Source organism: Pseudophryne corroboree, chromosome 2, assembly GCF_028390025.1.
Source record: "Pseudophryne corroboree isolate aPseCor3 chromosome 2, aPseCor3.hap2, whole genome shotgun sequence".
NCBI lineage: Eukaryota > Metazoa > Chordata > Amphibia > Anura > Myobatrachidae > Pseudophryne > Pseudophryne corroboree.
Window position 1 is genome coordinate 553,420,292 of NC_086445.1, and position 18,925 is coordinate 553,439,216.

At 45.3% G+C, this 18,925-nt stretch overlaps 1 long non-coding RNA gene across 5 annotated transcripts in view; it reads right to left on the reverse strand.

Moving 5' to 3' along the window:
* The window catches only part of LOC135050969 (uncharacterized), a 168,767-nt gene that overhangs the window by 46,437 nt on the left and 103,405 nt on the right, over positions 1-18,925 (reverse strand). For 3 of the 5 annotated variants that reach the window (XR_010241960.1, XR_010241957.1, XR_010241958.1), the window contains exon 3: positions 5,481-5,629. This is a non-coding gene — a long non-coding RNA (uncharacterized LOC135050969). Of the gene's footprint in view, positions 1-5,462; positions 5,630-18,925 lie in introns of all 5 variants that reach the window. The other 2 variants (XR_010241959.1, XR_010241961.1) reach the window with 1 other exon arrangement.

The following is an 18,925-nucleotide window of genomic DNA, read 5'->3' on the forward strand; positions in this document are numbered from 1 at the left end:
GTTGATAAAGAGATAGTATACTCGTAACTAGTATGTATGTATAAAGAAAGAAAAAAAAACCACGGTTAGGTGGTATATACAATTATGGACGGGCTGCCGAGTGCCGACACAGAGGTAGCCACAGCCGTGAACTACCGCACTGTACTGTGTCTGCTGCTAATATATAGACTGGTTGATAAAGAGATAGTATACTCGTAACTAGTATGTATGTATAAAGAAAGAAAAAAAAAACCACGGTTAGGTGGTATATACAATTATGGACGGGCTGCCGAGTGCCGACACAGAGGTAGCCACAGCCGTGAACTACCGCACTGTACTGTGTCTGCTGCTAATATAGACTGGTTGATAAAGAGATAGTATACTCGTAACTAGTATGTATGTATAAAGAAAGAAAAAAAAACCACGGTTAGGTGGTATATACAATTATGGACGGGCTGCCGAGTGCCGACACAGAGGTAGCCACAGCCGTGAACTACCGCACTGTACTGTGTCTGCTGCTAATATATAGACTGGTTGATAAAGAGATAGTATACTCGTAACTAGTATGTATGTATAAAGAAAGAAAAAAAAACCACGGTTAGGTGGTATATACAATTATGGACGGGCTGCCGAGTGCCGACACAGAGGTAGCCACAGCCATGAACTACCGCACTGTACTGTGTCTGCTGCTAATATATAGACTGGTTGATAAAGAGATAGTATACTCGTAACTAGTATGTATGTATAAAGAAAGAAAAAAAAACCACGGTTAGGTGGTATATACAATTATGGACGGGCTGCCGAGTGCCGACACAGAGGTAGCCACAGCCGTGAACTACCGCACTGTACTGTGTCTGCTGCTAATATATAGACTGGTTGATAAAGAGATAGTATACTGGTAACTAGTATGTATGTATAAAGAAAGAAAAAAAAACCACGGTTAGGTGGTATATACAATTATGGACGGGCTGCCGAGTGCCGACACAGAGGTAGCCACAGCCGTGAACTACCGCACTGTACTGTGTCTGCTGCTAATATATAGACTGGTTGATAAAGAGATAGTATACTCGGAACTAGTATGTATGTATAAAGAAAGAAAAAAAAACCACGGTTAGGTGGTATATACAATTATGGACGGGCTGCCGAGTGCCGACACAGAGGTAGCCACAGCCGTGAACTACCGCACTGTACTGTGTCTGCTGCTAATATAGACTGGTTGATAAAGAGATAGTATACTCGTAACTAGTATGTATGTATAAAGAAAGAAAAAAAAACCACGGTTAGGTGGTATATACAATTATGGACGGGCTGCCGAGTGCCGACACAGAGGTAGCCACAGCCGTGAACTACCGCACTGTACTGTGTCTGCTGCTAATATATAGACTGGTTGATAAAGAGATAGTATACTCGTAACTAGTATGTATGTATAAAGAAAGAAAAAAAAACCACGGTTAGGTGGTATATACAATTATGGACGGGCTGCCGAGTGCCGACACAGAGGTAGCCACAGCCGTGAACTACCGCACTGTACTGTGTCTGCTGCTAATATATAGACTGGTTGATAAAGAGATAGTATACTCGTAACTAGTATGTATGTATAAAGAAAGAAAAAAAAACCACGGTTAGGTGGTATATACAATTATGGACGGGCTGCCGAGTGCCGACACAGAGGTAGCCACAGCCGTGAACTACCGCACTGTACTGTGTCTGCTGCTAATATATAGACTGGTTGATAAAGAGATAGTATACTCGTAACTAGTATGTATGTATAAAGAAAGAAAAAAAAACCACGGTTAGGTGGTATATACAATTATGGATGGGCTGCCGAGTGCCGACACAGAGGTAGCCACAGCCGTGAACTACCGCACTGTACTGTGTCTGCTGCTAATATATAGACTGGTTGATAAAGAGATAGTATACTCGTAACTAGTATGTATGTATAAAGAAAGAAAAAAAAACCACGGTTAGGTGGTATATACAATTATGGACGGGCTGCCGAGTGCCGACACAGAGGTAGCCACAGCCGTGAACTACCGCACTGTACTGTGTCTGCTGCTAATATAGACTGGTTGATAAAGAGATAGTATACTACTAATATTATATATACTGGTGGTCAGGTCACTGGTCACTAGTCACACTGGCAGTGGCACTCCTGCAGCAAAAGTGTGCACTGTTTAATTTTAATATAATATTATGTACTCCTGGCTCCTGCTATAACCTATAACTGGCACTGCAGTAGTGCTCCCCAGTCTCCCCCACAATTATAAGCTGTGTGAGCTGAGCAGTCAGACAGATATATAATATATATAGATGATGCAGCACACTGGCCTGAGCCTGAGCAGTGCACACAGATATGGTATGTGACTGACTGAGTCACTGTGTGTATCGCTTTTTTCAGGCAGAGAACGGATATATTAAATAAACTGCACTGTGTGTCTGGTGGTCACTCACTATATAATATATTATGTACTCCTGGCTCCTGCTATAACCTATAACTGGCACTGCAGTAGTGCTCCCCAGTCTCCCCCACAATTATAAGCTGTGTGAGCTGAGCAGTCAGACAGATATATATAATATTATATATAGATAATAGATGATGCAGCACACTGGCCTGAGCCTGAGCAGTGCACACAGATATGGTATGTGACTGAGTCACTGTGTGCTGTGTATCGCTTTTTTCAGGCAGAGAACGGATTATAAATAAAACTGGTGGTCACTGGTCACTATCAGCAAAACTCTGCACTGTACTGAGTACTCCTAATGCTCCCCAAAATTAGTAAATCAAGTGTCTCTCTAATCTATTCTAAACGGAGAGGACGCCAGCCACGTCCTCTCCCTATCAATCTCAATGCACGTGTGAAAATGGCGGCGACGCGCGGCTCCTTATATAGAATCCGAGTCTCGCGATAGAATCCGAGCCTCGCGAGAATCCGACAGCGTCATGATGACGTTCGGGCGCGCTCGGGTTAACCGAGCAAGGCGGGAAGATCCGAGTCGCTCGGACCCGTGAAAAAAAACATGAAGTTCTGGCGGGTTCGGATTCAGAGAAACCGAACCCGCTCATCTCTAGTCATTATGTGTATAGGGGCACTAATAATGTGCAGCAAATGTGTAGGGGGCACTATGTGTGTCATTATGTGTATAAGGGCATTAATAATGTGCGGCATATGTGTAACAGGGTACTACTGTATGTGCGTCATTATGTGTATAGGGGCACTAATAATGTGCAGCAAATGTGTAGGGGGCACTATGTGTGTCATTATGTGTATAAGGGCATTAATAATGTGCGGCATATGTGTAAGGGACATTATGTGTAAAAGGGCATTAATAAAGGTTGTCATAATGTGTAAGGTGCATTATGTTTATAAGGACATTAATGTGTCTAATGTGTAAGGGGCATTATTGTGTGGAATTGTGTATAAATGCATTACTAATGTGTGGCATTATGTGTATAAGGTGCTCTACTATGTGGCGTTGCATATAGAAAGGGCACTACTGTGTCGTCTAATGTGAATAAAGAGCAATAAGGTGTGGTATAATGTGAATAAGGAGCAATTCAGTGTGATGTAATGTGAATAAGAGGCTCTAATGTGAGGAGTAACGTTTATAAGGTAAAGTGATACTACTGTGGGATGTAATATGAATTATGAACACTATCGCAAGATAAAATGTGAATAAAGTTGCAGCACTGTGTGGCGTAATTGGAATTGGGGTTACTATTGTGTGGCCATGCCCCTTCCCACCAAGAAGATGCCCCTTTTTGGGCTGTGCGTCAAATGTGCAAACTTTTCCTATTTAAAATATAGGGGGTACAAGGACTGCTATGGGTGAGGGGTGATGGTGCTGGGAAAGAGGTGCAAGGTCAGAGGCAGAACCAGCGGTGGTGCTAGGGGGCACCAGCCAAAATCTTGCCTAGGGCATCATATTGGTTAGGGCCGGCTCTGCCAGCTCACATATGGTAGATGCTGCTGCTGATGATGTCACAATGCGTTACTGGTCACTATGATGTCACAGGCTGATCACATTCTCTCAGCTACTTGGCTTTGGGATCACTCCTTGTTTGGAGACCGACTAAAGAGGCATCATGGGCTGTTGCGGCAGCAAGTGTTGCGGAAATGATGAGGCAGATAACGCTGTGGAGATTGTGGCACCTTGCAGACAGCAGGATCCTGTAATCATCCCAATAGAGGCAGATCCAGAATTATTCTTCGCTCATGCTAACATTCTGATGAAAATTATCGCCACCCCGCCCATGTACAAGCGACGCAAGGTACAGGAATTTAAACGCTACAGATTCAAACCCAAGCTCTCCACCATATATGAGGAGGAGGAACCTGCTGAGTAGAGCGACAGCGGAGCAGAGGACATCACTGACTCCGGGAGCACAGAGGTAGTGTGTGGCGCTGCATGTGCAGGATGGGGGTCCAGGTCCCCAATTTATCACACCCTGGACTTTACTGCGTGTGAGGAACCTACGGAGGAGCACGTGGAGGAGAGCGGTGAGACGGAGCAGAGGACAACACTGACTCCAGCACTGAGCGTTATGACCCAGATGATGTCCTAATGCTGATCCTCATCGTAACATGGTTACTCAGACTCTACATTTACTTCTTCACTGCTGTAGCCACATAGTGTGAGGAAACTACTGACTATGAAAGTGCTGGCAGATTATATTCATTTATCTATGGACTCTCTGCAGAGAGCTAGATGGATGGGGCAAAGCCAACTGCGGCCCACATTGCCGACATGGTGAGGAGAGAAGAGTCGGCAGGAGAATGAACTCCATTTATATATATGTATATTTGTCTATCTATCTATCTATCTATCTATCTATCTATCTATCTATCTATCTATCTATCTATCTATCTATCTATCTATCTATCACCATTTTATAATAAAACAATGTATAATGGCAGAACGTGAGTGCGTCTGATGTGTTTGTGACACAATCCCGGCTCACACGCCACTGGTGTACACCTACATACATCATGTAAGTTTTGCTAGTTTGCATATACAGGAAATTGTGTTGATTTAGATAACGCATTTTACAGCTGCAGAATGTGACGCACAGGCGTTCCAACTCGGAATCAGCCCCATAGTGTTATATAGGCATTGGTACTGGTAACTATGACGCCATAAGACGTTGCTAATGCTGAACACAAATTCTATTGCTTACAAAGTGTAATGAAATCTTGTGTAACATGCACAGCCGACGGGGCACCAGCGATGAATGAGCACGGGGCCGCGCATCGTTCATCGCTGGTGACTCCACACTCAAAGATATGAACGTTATCTCGTTCAATAATAAACGAGATCGTTCATATCTTTGAAGATTGTCGGCCAGTGTGTAGGGCCTATCAGCCAAGCAAGGCCAAAGCAGGAGACAGTTTGTAAATAGCAAGCTGGTTGTTTTAAGTGCTAGATGGAATAGCACAGTGCTGACCCCAGATAAACAACACACAGATGAGAATGGTAAGTAGCACCTGGAGAGAGTTTCTTACTGCATGCAGAGGTGGAAGCTGACTGTGGAAGGAGTTGTAGCAGATCTGGATGGCTGGAGCCTGTAGTTCCACGGAGACACTGGAGCAAGGAAATCACTGGAGCCAGAAGACGCTGTACATTGGATTTTTTTTCCAGTGCTCGCCGTGATCTGTTGGTGCAAGGACAAAAACTGGGGTGTGAGGTAGTCTTTTCAGACGAGGCCACGCCCATTTTATAGAGGCCATGCACCCTTTGCAGGGAGCACGCATTTATATCTATGCTTTTTATATCTATGGGGCGGGTGCATTTTTTTGTTATGTCAATGGGGGGGGGGGGGGGTGCGCATTCTTAAATCTCGCACTGGGAGCCAAATTGGCTATAAACCGCACTGGTAACATAGTGTGGGCGTGTTATTGGGGTCACACGGGTGTGTTACAGATAGTGATTACATACAGAGACGCTGAATTGCGCATGTTGGAGGCCATACTCAGACAGATGACGTGCACCTAGCATAGGGCTGGTGAAAGTGTTATTGGTGCGAGCGATGGTGGCGTGTAAAGCATGATTGCAGCGTCTGTACACACTGACAGTAGCTGTCTGTATACTTGTATATTCAGAAGCATGGCTGTATACCAGGGAAGGGCTTTGTAGCAGCATTAGCATAGAGCAGTGGCGGATTTAGGGGGGGGGCACCAAGGCACGTGCCCCCCCTGTCATTTTTAGTGCAGACTGACATGCGGACGAGCGTTCGCATGTCAGTCTGCGGTCTCGTTTCCTCCCCTGCTGTTAGGGACACGGAGGGCACAGTGCGCGCCTCTCCTGTGTCCCTCCTGGGTCTCCGGCGGCCGCTGGTCTCATAAAGGAAGTGCCGTTCGTGAGCACTTCCTTTATTACAGTGACCCGCGGCCGCCGGAGACACAGGAGGGACACAGGGAGGCGTGCACTGTGCCCTCCGTGTCCCTCCTAACAGCAGGGGAGCGGGGGGAGCAGCGGCGGCGGCGGAGGAAGGGGGGGGGGACGCACTGGGGGGGAATATCTGGCACTGGGGGCATATTTGGCAGGGAGGGGGGGGAGAATATCTGGCACTGGGGACATATATGGCACTGGGGAGGGAATATCTGGCACTGGGGGCATATTTGGCAGGGAGGGGGGGGGGAGAATATCTGGCACTGGGGACATATATGGCACTGGGGGGAATATCTGGCACTGGGGGCATATATGGCACTGGGGGGGGGAATATCTGGCACTGGGGGCATATGTGGCACTGGGGGCATATGTGCACTGGGGGGGGAATATCTGGCACTGGGGCATATGTGGCACTGGGGGCATATATAGCACTGGGGGGGGGGCGATATCTGGCACTGGGGGCATATGTGGCACTGTCGGGGAATATCTGGCACTGGGGGTATATGTGTACCTGGCACATGGGGGGGGGCTATATTTGGCACTGGGGGCATGTGAGTACCTGGCACCGTGGGGGAATATCTGGCACTGGGGACATATGTGGCACTGGGAGCACAGCCCTAGCAACAAGGACTACCTCCTAGCAATGAGCATGACACCCAGTGCATGAAACCCCTGGCAACGAGCATGACACCCAGTGCATGAAACCCCTGGCAACGAGCATGACACCCAGTGCATGAAACCCCTGGCAACGAGCATGACACCCTGAGCATGAAAACCCCTGGCACCGTGCATGGAACCAAGAGCATGAAACCCCTGGCAACGAGCATGACACCCAGTGCATGAAACCCCTGACAACGAGCAGGTATTTGAAAAGTAATTAGAAGCCTTACTGTAGGACTTAATGTGTAATGGGCATTATGGTGTGTGGCATAATGTATCACGGACATTGCGGTGTGTGTCATAATGTGTCACAGGCATTACGGTGTATGGTATACTATATCGCTGGCATTGTGATATGTGGTATAATGTCTCAGGGTCATTGCAGTGTGTGGCATAATGTATCACGGACATTGCGGTGTGTGTCATAATGTGTCAGGCATTACGGTGTGTGGTATACTATATCACGGGCATTGTGGTATGTGGTATAATGTCTCAGGGTCATTGCAGTGTGGCATAATATATAACGGGCATTGCGGTGTGTGGCATAGGGTATAACAGGCATTGCGGTATGTGTCACAGGCATTACGGTGTATGGTATACTATATCACGGGCATTGTGGTATAATGTCTCAAGGTCATTGCAGTGTGTGGCATAATGTGTCACAGACATTGTATGTGCTATAATGTATCAGGGGCAGTGCAGTGTGTAGCATAATGTATAACGGGCATTGCGATTCCTGTCATAATGTGTCACAGGCATTACGGTGTGTGGCATAATGTGTCTGGGGCATTACAGTGTGTGCATATTGTGTCATGTGCATTATTGTGTGTGGAATAATGTCTAAGGGCCATTGCAGTATGTGGAATAATGTATACTGGGCATTACTATAAGGAGGAAAAATGACAAATAATGTAAGGGGCATGAATCAGGATTATTTTTCTTTCCTGTGGTGGCCAACGTCTGGGCGTGCAGGTTGCAAAACTGGGGTATAAGGTAGTCTTTTCCTGCAATACCACGCCCATTCCAACGAAGCCACGCCCATTCCAATGAAGCCACGCCCCTTATGGTGCCCCCCCTGTAATTTTTTTCTGGATCCGCCCCTGGCATAGAGTCACAGACGCAGCTGCAGCATAAGATGCAAGACAGGCCACAACTGCGCCCAACTCACATCCAGGCCTTATGAGAAGGGATCCCGCCACCTCCACAAACCCCAACCCCTCAATAGACCCTGCCCCATCTAGGGTTGCTTTAAGAAATTTCCCAGACTGGTTTCCCATCCCACTCCGCCCCTGGTATATAACAAGGGATGTTACTGTCAGTGTATCTCTTCTGTTATATACACACAGTGTATATCTCATCACTATCACGCTGTTATGTCTCCTGGTTCCTGAGTATATAACAAGGGATGTTACTGTCAGTATATCTTTTCTGTTATATACACACAGTGTATATCTCATCACTATCACGCTGTTATGTCTCCTGGTTCCTGAGTATATAACAAGGGGTGTTACTGTCAGTGTATCTCTCCTGTTATATACACACAGTGTATTTCTCATCACTATCACGCTGTTATGTCTCCTGGTTCCTGAGTATATAACAAGGGGTGTTACTGTCAGTGTATCTCTCCTGTTATATACACACAGTGTATTTCTCAACACTATCACGCTGTTATGTCTCCTGGTTCCTGAGTATATAACAAGGGGTGTTACTGTCAGTGTATCTCTCCTGTTATATACACACAGTGTATTTCTCATCACTATCACGCTGTTATGTCTCCTGGTTCCTGAGTATATAACAAGAGGTGTTACTGTCAGTGTATCTCTTCTGTTATATACACACAGTGTATATCTCATCACTATCACGCTGTTATGTCTCCTGGTTCCTGAGTATATAACAAGGGATGTTACTGTCAGTGTATCTCTCCTGTTATATACACACAGTGTATATCTCATCACTATCACGCTGTTATGTCTCCTGGTTCCTGAGTATATAACAAGGGGTGTTACTGTCAGTGTATCTCTCCTGTTATATACACACAGTGTATTTCTCATCACTATCACGCTGTTATGTCTCCTGGTTCCTGAGTATATAACAAGGGATGTTACTGTCAGTGTATCTCTTCTGTTATATACACACAGTGTATTTCTCATCACTATCACGCTGTTATGTCTCCTGGTTCCTGAGTATATAACAAGGGGTGTTACTGTCAGTGTATCTCTTCTGTTATATACACACAGTGTATATCTCATCACTATCACGCTGTTATGTCTCCTGGTTCCTGAGTATATAACAAGGGGTGTTACTGTCAGTATATCTCTTCTGTTATATACACACAATGTATTTCTCATCACTATCACGCTGTAATGTCTCCTGGTTCCTGAGTATATAACAAGGGGTGTTACTGTCAGTATATCTCTCCTGTTATATACACACACTGTATTTCTCAAAACTATCACGCTGTTATGTCTCCTGGTTCCTGAGTATATAACAAGGGGTGTTACTGTCAGTGTATATCTTCTGTTATATACACACAGTGTATATCTCATCACTATCACGCTGTTATGTCTCCTGGTTCCTGAGTATATAACAAGGGGTGTTACTGTCAGTGTATCTCTTCTGTTATATACACACAGTGTATTTCTCATCACTATCACGCTGTTATGTCTCCTGGTTCCTGAGTATATAACAAGGGGTGTTACTGTCAGTGTATCTCTCCTGTTATATACACACAGTGTATATCTCATCACTATCACGCTGTTATGTCTCCTGGTTCCTGAGTATATAACAAGGGGTGTTACTGTCAGTATATCTCTGCTGTTATATACACACAATGTATTTCTCATCACTATCACGCTGTAATGTCTCCTGGTTCCTGAGTATATAACAAGGGGTGTTACTGTCAGTATATCTCTCCTGTTATATACACACACTGTATTTCTCATCACTATCACGCTGTTATGTCTCCTGGTTCCTGAGTATATAACAAGGGGTGTTACTGTCAGTGTATATCTTCTGTTATATACACACAGTGTATATCTCATCACTATCCCGCTGTTATGTCTCCTGGTTCCTGAGTATATAACAAGGGGTGTTACTGTCAGTGTATCTCTTCTGTTATATACACACAGTGTATTTCTCATCACTATCACGCTGTTATGTCTCCTGGTTCCTGAGTATATAACAAGGGGTGTTACTGTCAGTGTATCTCTCCTGTTATATACACACAGTTTATATCTCATCACTATCACGCTGTTATGTCTCCTGGTTCCTGAGTATATAACAAGGGGTGTTACTGTCAGTATATCTCTCCTGTTATATACACACAGTGCATACCTCCCAACTTTATCCCCTTCCAAAGAGGGACACACACGCGGCGAAGCCACGCGCGCTCCCGAAAAAGGGGTGTGGTCTAAGTAAAAGGAGGCGTGGTTTTGCGGAGGACCCACGATCGCGAGCAACGCCCCGTTTTCGTAACTGAGGGTGCATGCCCAGCGCTCTGTGAGCCGCTGGCATGCCCCCTCTCCCTCTGACTTCAGTGAATAGACGCTGTGCGCATTGACAGAGACTCCCAACTGCCCCCCCCACCGCGGGACACTGCGGCCCGCGGGTGGGACAGCGGGATAGTCCCCAAAAAACGGGACTGTCCCGCGAAAATCGGGACAGTTGGGAGGTATGACAGTGTATATCTCATCACTATCACGCTGTTATGTCTCCTGGTTCCTGAGTATATAACAAGGGGTGTTACTGTCAGTGTATCTCTCCTGTTATATACACACAGTGTATATCTCATCACTATCACGCTGTTATGTCTCCTGGTTCCTGAGTATATAACAAGGGGTGTTACTGTCAGTGTATCTCTCCTGTTATATATACACAGTGTATTTCTCATCACTATCACGCTGTTATGTCTCCTGGTTCCTGAGTATATAACAAGGGGTGTTACTGTCAGTGTATCTCTTCTGTTATATACACACAATGTATTTCTCATCACTATCACGCTGTTATGTCTCCTGGTTCCTGAGTATATAACAAGGGGTGTTACTGTCAGTATATCTCTTCTGTTATATACACACAGTGTATTTCTCATCACTATCACGCTGTTATGTCTCCTGGTTCCTGAGTATATAACAAGGGGTGTTACTGTCAGTGTATATCTTCTGTTATATACACACAGTGTATATCTCATCACTATCACGCTGTTATGTCTCCTGGTTCCTGAGTATATAACACGTGTATATCTCATCACTATCACGCTGTTATGTCTCCTGGTTCCTGAGTATATAACAAGGGGTGTTACTGTCAGTGTATCTCTTCTGTTATATACACACAGTGTATTTCTCATCACTATCACGCTGTTATGTCTCCTGGTTCCTGAGTATATAACAAGGGGTGTTACTGTCAGTGTATCTCTTCTGTTATATACACACAGTGTATATCTCATCACTATCACGCTGTTATGTCTCCTGGTTCCTGAGTATATAACAAGGGGTGTTACTGTCAGTGTATCTCTCCTGTTATATACACACAGTGTATTTCTCATCACTATCACGCTGTTATGTCTCCTGGTTCCTGAGTATATAACAAGGGCTGTTACTGTCAGTATATCTCTTCTGTTATATACACACAGTGTATTTCTCATCACTATCACGCTGTTATGTCTCCTGGTTCCTGAGTATATAACAAGGGGTGTTACTGTCAGTGTATCTCTTCTGTTATATACACACAGTGTATTTCTCATCACTATCACGCTGTTATGTCTCCTGGTTTCTGAGTATATAACAAGGGGTGTTACTGTCAGTGTATCTCTTCTGTTATATACACACAGTGTTTATCTCATCACTATCACGCTGTTATGTCTCCTGGTTTCTGAGTATATAACAAAGGGTGTTACTGTCATTATATCTCTCCTGTTATATACACACAGTGTATTTCTCATCACTATCACGCTGTTATGTCTCCTGGTTCCTGAGTATATAACAAGGGGTGTTACTGTCAGTATATCTCTTCTGTTATATACACACAGTGTATATCTCATCACTATCACGCTGTTATGTCTCCTGGTTCCTGAGTATATAACAAGGGGTGTTACTGTCAGTGTATCTCTTCTGTTATATACACACAGTGTATTTCTCATCACTATCACGCTGTTATGTCTCCTGGTTCCTGAGTATATAACAAGGGGTGTTACTGTCAGTGTATGTCTTCTGTTATATACACACAGTGTATATCTCATCACTATCACGCTGTTATGTCTCCTGGTTCCTGAGTATATAACAAGGGATGTTACTGTCAGTGTATCTCTTCTGTTATATACACACAGTGTATATCTCATCACTATCACACTGTTATGTCTCCTGGTTCCTGAGTATATAACAAGGGATGTTACTGTCAGTGTATCTCTTCTGTTATATACACACAGTGTATTTCTCATCACTATCACGCTGTTATGTCTCCTGGTTCCTGAGTATATAACAAGGGATGTTACTGTCAGTGTATCTCTTCTGTTATATACACACAGTGTATTTCTCATCACTATCACGCTGTTATGTCTCCTGGTTCCTGAGTATATAACAAGGGATGTTACTGTCAGTGTATCTCTTCTGTTATATACACAGTGTATTTCTCATCACTATCACGCTGTTATGTCTCCTGGTTCCTGAGTATATAACAAGGGGTGTTACTGTCAGTGTATCTCTCCTGTTATATACAGTATACACACAGTGTATATCTCATCACTATCACTCTGTTATGTCTCCTGGATTTTGTGTCATTGTCAGAATTTGTGTCTGATACTTTGTTACATTTATTGTTCCAATAATACATTTATGTTATAAGAAAAGCAGCAGATTAGCGTCAGTTTGGCGGCATCTGACGGTGTATTTATTGTGCTACTTGGGAACGTTCAGCATCACTGAGGGACTCAGCTTGTTACTTATATCTCCAAGGGAGGCAGGTTGGTAAGTGACTATAGGCGGCACTGAGTAATGGTGCTGGTCCTGTCACTGGTCAGCGCTGGTAGAAACTAGTGATGTGCACCGGAAATTTTTCGGGTTTTGTGTTTTGGTTGTGGGTTCGGTTCCGCGGCCGTGTTTTGGATTCGGACGCGTTTTGGCAAAACGTCACCGAAAATTTTTTGTCGGATTCGGGTGTGTTTTGGATTCGGGTGTTTTTTTTTTTTAAAACCTAAAAAACAGCTTAAATCATAGAATTTGGGGGTCATTTTGATCCCATCGTATTATTAACCTCAATAACCATAATTTCCACTCATTTCCAGTCTATTCTGAACACCTCACACCTCACAATATTATTTTTAGTCCTAAAATTTGCACCGAGGTCGCTGGATGGCTAAGCTAAGCGTCACAAGTGGCTGACACAACACCTGGCCCATCTAGGAGTGGCACTGCAGTGTCAGGCAGGATGGCCCTTCAAAAAAATTGTCCCCAAACAGCACATGATGCAAAGAAAAAAAGAGGCGCACCAAGGTCGCTGTGTGACTAAGCTAAGCGACACAAGTGGCCGACACAAACACCTGGCCCATCTAGGAGTGGCACTGCAGTGTCAGGCAGGATGGCCCTTCAAAAAAATTGTCCCCAAACAGCACATGATGCAAAGAAAAAAAGAGGCGCACCAAGGTCGCTGTGTGACTAAGCTAAGCGACACAAGTGGCTGACACAAACACCTGGCCCATCTAGGAGTGGCACTGCAGTGTCAGGCAGGATGGCCCTTCAAAAAAATTGTCCCCAAACAGCACATGATGCAAAGAAAAAAAGAGGCGCACCAAGGTCGCTGTGTGACTAAGTTAAGCAACACAAGTGGCCGACACAAACACCTGGCCCATCTAGGAGTGGCACTGCAGTGTCAGGCAGGATGGCCCTTCAAAAAAATTGTCCCCAAACAGCACATGATGCAAAGAAAAAAAGAGGCGCACCAAGGTCGCTGTGTGACTAAGCTAAGCGACACAAGTGGCCGACACAAACACCTGGCCCATCTAGGAGTGGCACTGCAGTGTCAGGCAGGATGGCACTTCAAAAAAATAGTCCCCAAACAGCACATGATGCAAAGAAAAATGAAAGAAAAAAGAGGTGCAAGATGGAATTGTCCTTGGGCCCTCCCACCCACCCTTATGTTGTATAAACAGGACATGCACACTTTAATGAACCCATCATTTCAGTGACAGGGTCTGCCACACGACTGTGACTGAAATGACTGGTTGGTTTGGGCCCCCACCAAAAAAGAAGCAATCAATCTCTCCTTGCACAAACTGGCTCTACAGAGGCAAGATGTCCACCTCATCATCATCCTCCGATTCCTCACCCCTTTCACTGTGTACATCCCCCTCCTCACAGATTATTAATTCGTCCCCACTTGAATCCACCATCTCAGGTCCCCGTGTACTTTCTGGAGGCAATTGCTGCTGGTGAATGTCTCCACGGAGGAATTGATTATAATTCATTTTAATGAACATCATCTTCTCCACATTTTCTGGAAGTAACCTCGTACGCCGATTGCTGACAAGGTGAGCGGCTGCACTAAACACTCTTTCGGAGTACACACTGGAGGGAGGGCAACTTAGGTAGAATAAAGCCAGTTTGTGCAAGGGCCTCCAAATTGTCTCTTTTTCCTGCCAGTATACGTACGGACTGTCTGACGTGCCTACTTGGATGCAATCACTCATATAATCCTCCACCATTCTTTCAATGGTGAGAGAATCATATGAAGTGACAGTAGACGACATGTCAGTAATCGTTGGCAGGTCCTTCAGTCCGGACCAGATGTCAGCACTCGCTCCAGACTGCCCTGCATCACCGCCAGCGGGTGGGCTCGGAATTCTTAGCCTTTTCCTCGCACCCCGAGTTGCGGGAGAATGGGAAGGAGGAGATGGTGACGGGTCACGTTCCGCTTGACTTGACAATTTTCTCACCAGCAGGTCTTTGAACCTCTGCAGACTTGTGTCTGCCGGAAAGAGAGATACAACGTAGGTTTTAAATCTAGGATCGGGCACGGTGGCCAAAATGTAGTGCTCTGATTTCAACAGATTGACCACCCGTGAATCCTGGTTAAGCAAATTAAGGGCTCCATCCACAAGTCCCACATGCCTAGCGGAATCGCTCAGTTTTAGCTCCTCCTTCAATGTCTCCAGCTTCTTCTGCAAAAGCCTGATGAGGGGAATGACCTGACTCATGCTGGCAGTGTCTGACCTGACTTCACGTGTGGCAAGTTCAAAGGGTTGCAGAACCTTGCACAACGTTGAAATCATTCTCCACTGCGCTTGAGTCAGGTGCATTCCACCTCCTTTGCCTATATCATGGCCAGATGTATAGGCTTGAATGGCCTTTTGCTACTCCTCCATCCTCTGAAGCATATAGAGGGTTGAATTCCACCTCGTTACCACCTCTTGCTTCAGATGATGGCAGGGCAGGTTCAGGGATGTTTGGTGGTGCTCCAGTCTTCTGTATGCGGTGCCTGAATGCCGAAAGTGGCCCGCAATTCTTCGGGCCACCGACAGCATCTCTTGCACGCCCCTGTCGTTTTTTAAATAATTCTGCACCACCAAATTCAAGGTATGTGCAAAACATGGGACGTGATGGAATTTGCCCAGATGTAATGCACGCACAATATTGCTGGCGTTGTCCGATGTCACAAATCCCCAGGAGAGTCCAATTGGGGTAAGCCATTCTGCGATGATCTTCCTCAGTTGCCGTAAGAGGTTTTTAGCTGTGTGCCTATTCTGGAAAGCGGTGATACAAAGCGTAGCCTGCCTAGGAACGAGTTGGCGTTTGCGAGATGCTGCTACTGGTGCCGCCGCTGCTGTTCTTGCAGCGGGAGGCAATACATCTACCCAGTGGGCTGTCACAGTCATATAGTCCTGAGTCTGCCCTGCTCCACTTGTCCACATGTCCGTGGTTAAGTGGACATTGGGTACAACTGCATTTTTTAGGACACTGGTGACTCTTTTTCTGAGGTCTGTGTACATTTTCGGTATCGCCTGCCTAGAGAAATGGAACCTAGATGGTATTTGGTACCGGGGACACAGTACCTCAATGAAGTCTATAGTTGGCTCTGAATTAACGATGGATACCGGAACCACGTTTCTCACCGCCCAGGCTGCCAAGGCCTGAGTTATCTGCTTTGCAGCAGGATGACTGCTGTGATATTTCATCTTCCTCGCAAAGGACTGTTGGACAGTCAATTGCTTACTGGAAGTAGTACAAGTGGTCTTCCGACTTCCCCTCTGGGATGATGATCGACTCCCAGCAGCAACAACAGTAGCGCAAGCAGCAGTAGGCGTTACACTCAAGGATGCATCGGAGGAATCCCAGGCAGGAGAGGACTCGTCAGACTTGCCAGTGACATGGCCTGCAGGACTATTGGCTTTCCTGGGTAAGGAGGAAATTGACACTGAGGGAGTTGGTGGTGTGGTATGCAGGAGCTTGGTTACAAGAGGAAGGGATTTAGTGGTCAGTGGACTGCTTTCGCTGTCATCCAAAGTTTTTGAACTTGTCACTGACTTATGATGAATGCGCTGCAGGTGACGTATAAGGGAGGATGTTCCGAGGTGGTTAACGTCCTTATCCCTACTTATTACAGCTTGACAAAGGCAACACACGGCTTGACACCTGTTGTCCGCATTTGTGTTGAAATAATTCCACACCGAAGAGCTGATTTTTTTTGTATTTTGACCAGGCATGTCAATGGCCATATTCCTCCCACGGACAACAGGTGTCTCCCCGGGTGCCTGACTTAAACAAACCACCTCACCATCAGAATCCTCCTTGTCAATTTCCTCCCCAGCGCCAGCAACACCCATATCTTCATCCTGGTGTACTTCAACAGTGACATCTTCAATTTGACTATCAGGAACTGAACTGCGGGTGCTCCTTCCAGCACTTGCAGGGGGCGTGCAAATGGTGGAAGGCGCAAGCTCTTCCCGTCCAGTGTTGGGAAGGTCAGGCATCGCAACCGACACAATTGGACTCTCCTTGGGGATTTGTGATTTCGAAGAACGCACAGTTCTTTGCTGTGCTTTTGCCAGCTTAAGTCTTTTCTTTTTCTAGCGAGAGGATGAGTGCTTCCATCCCCATGTGAAGCTGAACCACTAGCCATGAACATAGGCCAGGGCCTCAGCCGTTCCTTGCCACTCCATGTCGTAAATGGCATATTGGCAAGTTTACGCTTCTCCTCAGACACTTTTAATTTTGATTTTTGGGTCATTTTACTGAACTTTTGTGTTTTGGATTTTACATGCTCTCTACTATGACATTGAGCATCGGCCTTGGCAGACGACGTTGATGGCATTTCATTGTCTCGGCCATGACTAGTGGCAGCAGCTTCAGCACGAGGTGGAAGTGGATCTTGATCTTTCCCTATTTTAACCTCCACATTTTTGTTCTCCATATTTTAATGTGTGGAATTATATGCCAGTATCAATAGCAATGGCCTACTACTATATATACTGCGCACAACTAAAATGCACCACAGTTATAGAATGTAGATGGATAGTATACTTAATGGATGACGAGTGACGACACAGAGGTAGGTACACAGCAGCGGCCTACCGTACTGCTATATATAGTATACTGGTGGACACTGTCAGCAAACTGCAAAACTAAAATGCACCACAGGTATAGAATGTAGATGGATAGTATACTTAATGGATGACGAGTGACGACACAGAGGTAGGTACACAGCAGTGGCCTACCGTACTGCTATATATAGTATACTGGTGGACACTGTCAGCAAACTGCAAAACTAAAATGCACCACAGGTATAGAATGTAGATGGATAGTATACTTAATGGATGACGAGTGACGACACAGAGGTAGGTACACAGCAGTGGCCTACCGTACTGCTATATATAGTATACTGGTGGACACTGTCAGCAAACTGCAAAACTAAAATGCACCGCAGGTATAGAATGTAGATGGATAGTATACTTAATGGATGACGAGTGACGACACAGAGGTAGGTACACAGCAGTGGCCTACCGTACTGCTATATATAGTATACTGGTGGACACTGTCAGCAAACTGCAAAACTAAAATGCACCACAGGTATAGAATGTAGATGGATAGTATACTTAATGGATGGCGAGTGACGACACAGAGGTAGGTACACAGCAGTGGCCTACCGTACTTCTATATATAGTATACTGGTGGACACTGTCAGCAAACTGCAAAACTAAAATGCACCACAGGTATAGAATGTAGATGGATAGTATACTTAATGGATGACGAGTGACGACACAGAGGTAGGTACACAGCAGTGGCCTACCGTACTGCTATATTTAGTATACTGGTGGACACTGTCAGCAAACTGCAAAACTAAAATGCACCACAGGTATAGAATGTAGATGGATAGTATACTTAATGGATGACGAGTGACGACACAGAGGTAGGTATACAGCAGTGGCCTACCGTACTGCTATATATAGTATACTGGTGGACACTGTCAGCAAACTGCAAATCTAAAATGCACCACAGGTATAGAATGTAGATGGATAGTATACTTAATGGATGACGACACAGAGGTAGGTACAGCAGTGCACTCTGCACTGTACTCCTCCTATATAATATTAATTATACTGGTGGTCCCCAGTCCCCACAATAAAGCTGCACACTGAGCACAGATATGGAGTGTTTTTCAGGCAGACAACGTATACTGGTGGTCACTGTCAGCAAAACTCTGCACTGTACTCCTGCTATAGCTGCTCCCCAGTCCCCACAATTAAGCAGTGTGAGCACTCAGCACAGATATATTATGCAGCACACTGAGCACAGATATGGTATGGAGCGTTTTTTTCAGGCAGAGAACGGATAAAAACTGGTGGTCACTTATCAGCAAAACTCTGCACTGTACTCCTAACAGCTGCTCCCCAATCCTCCCCACAATTAAGCAATAA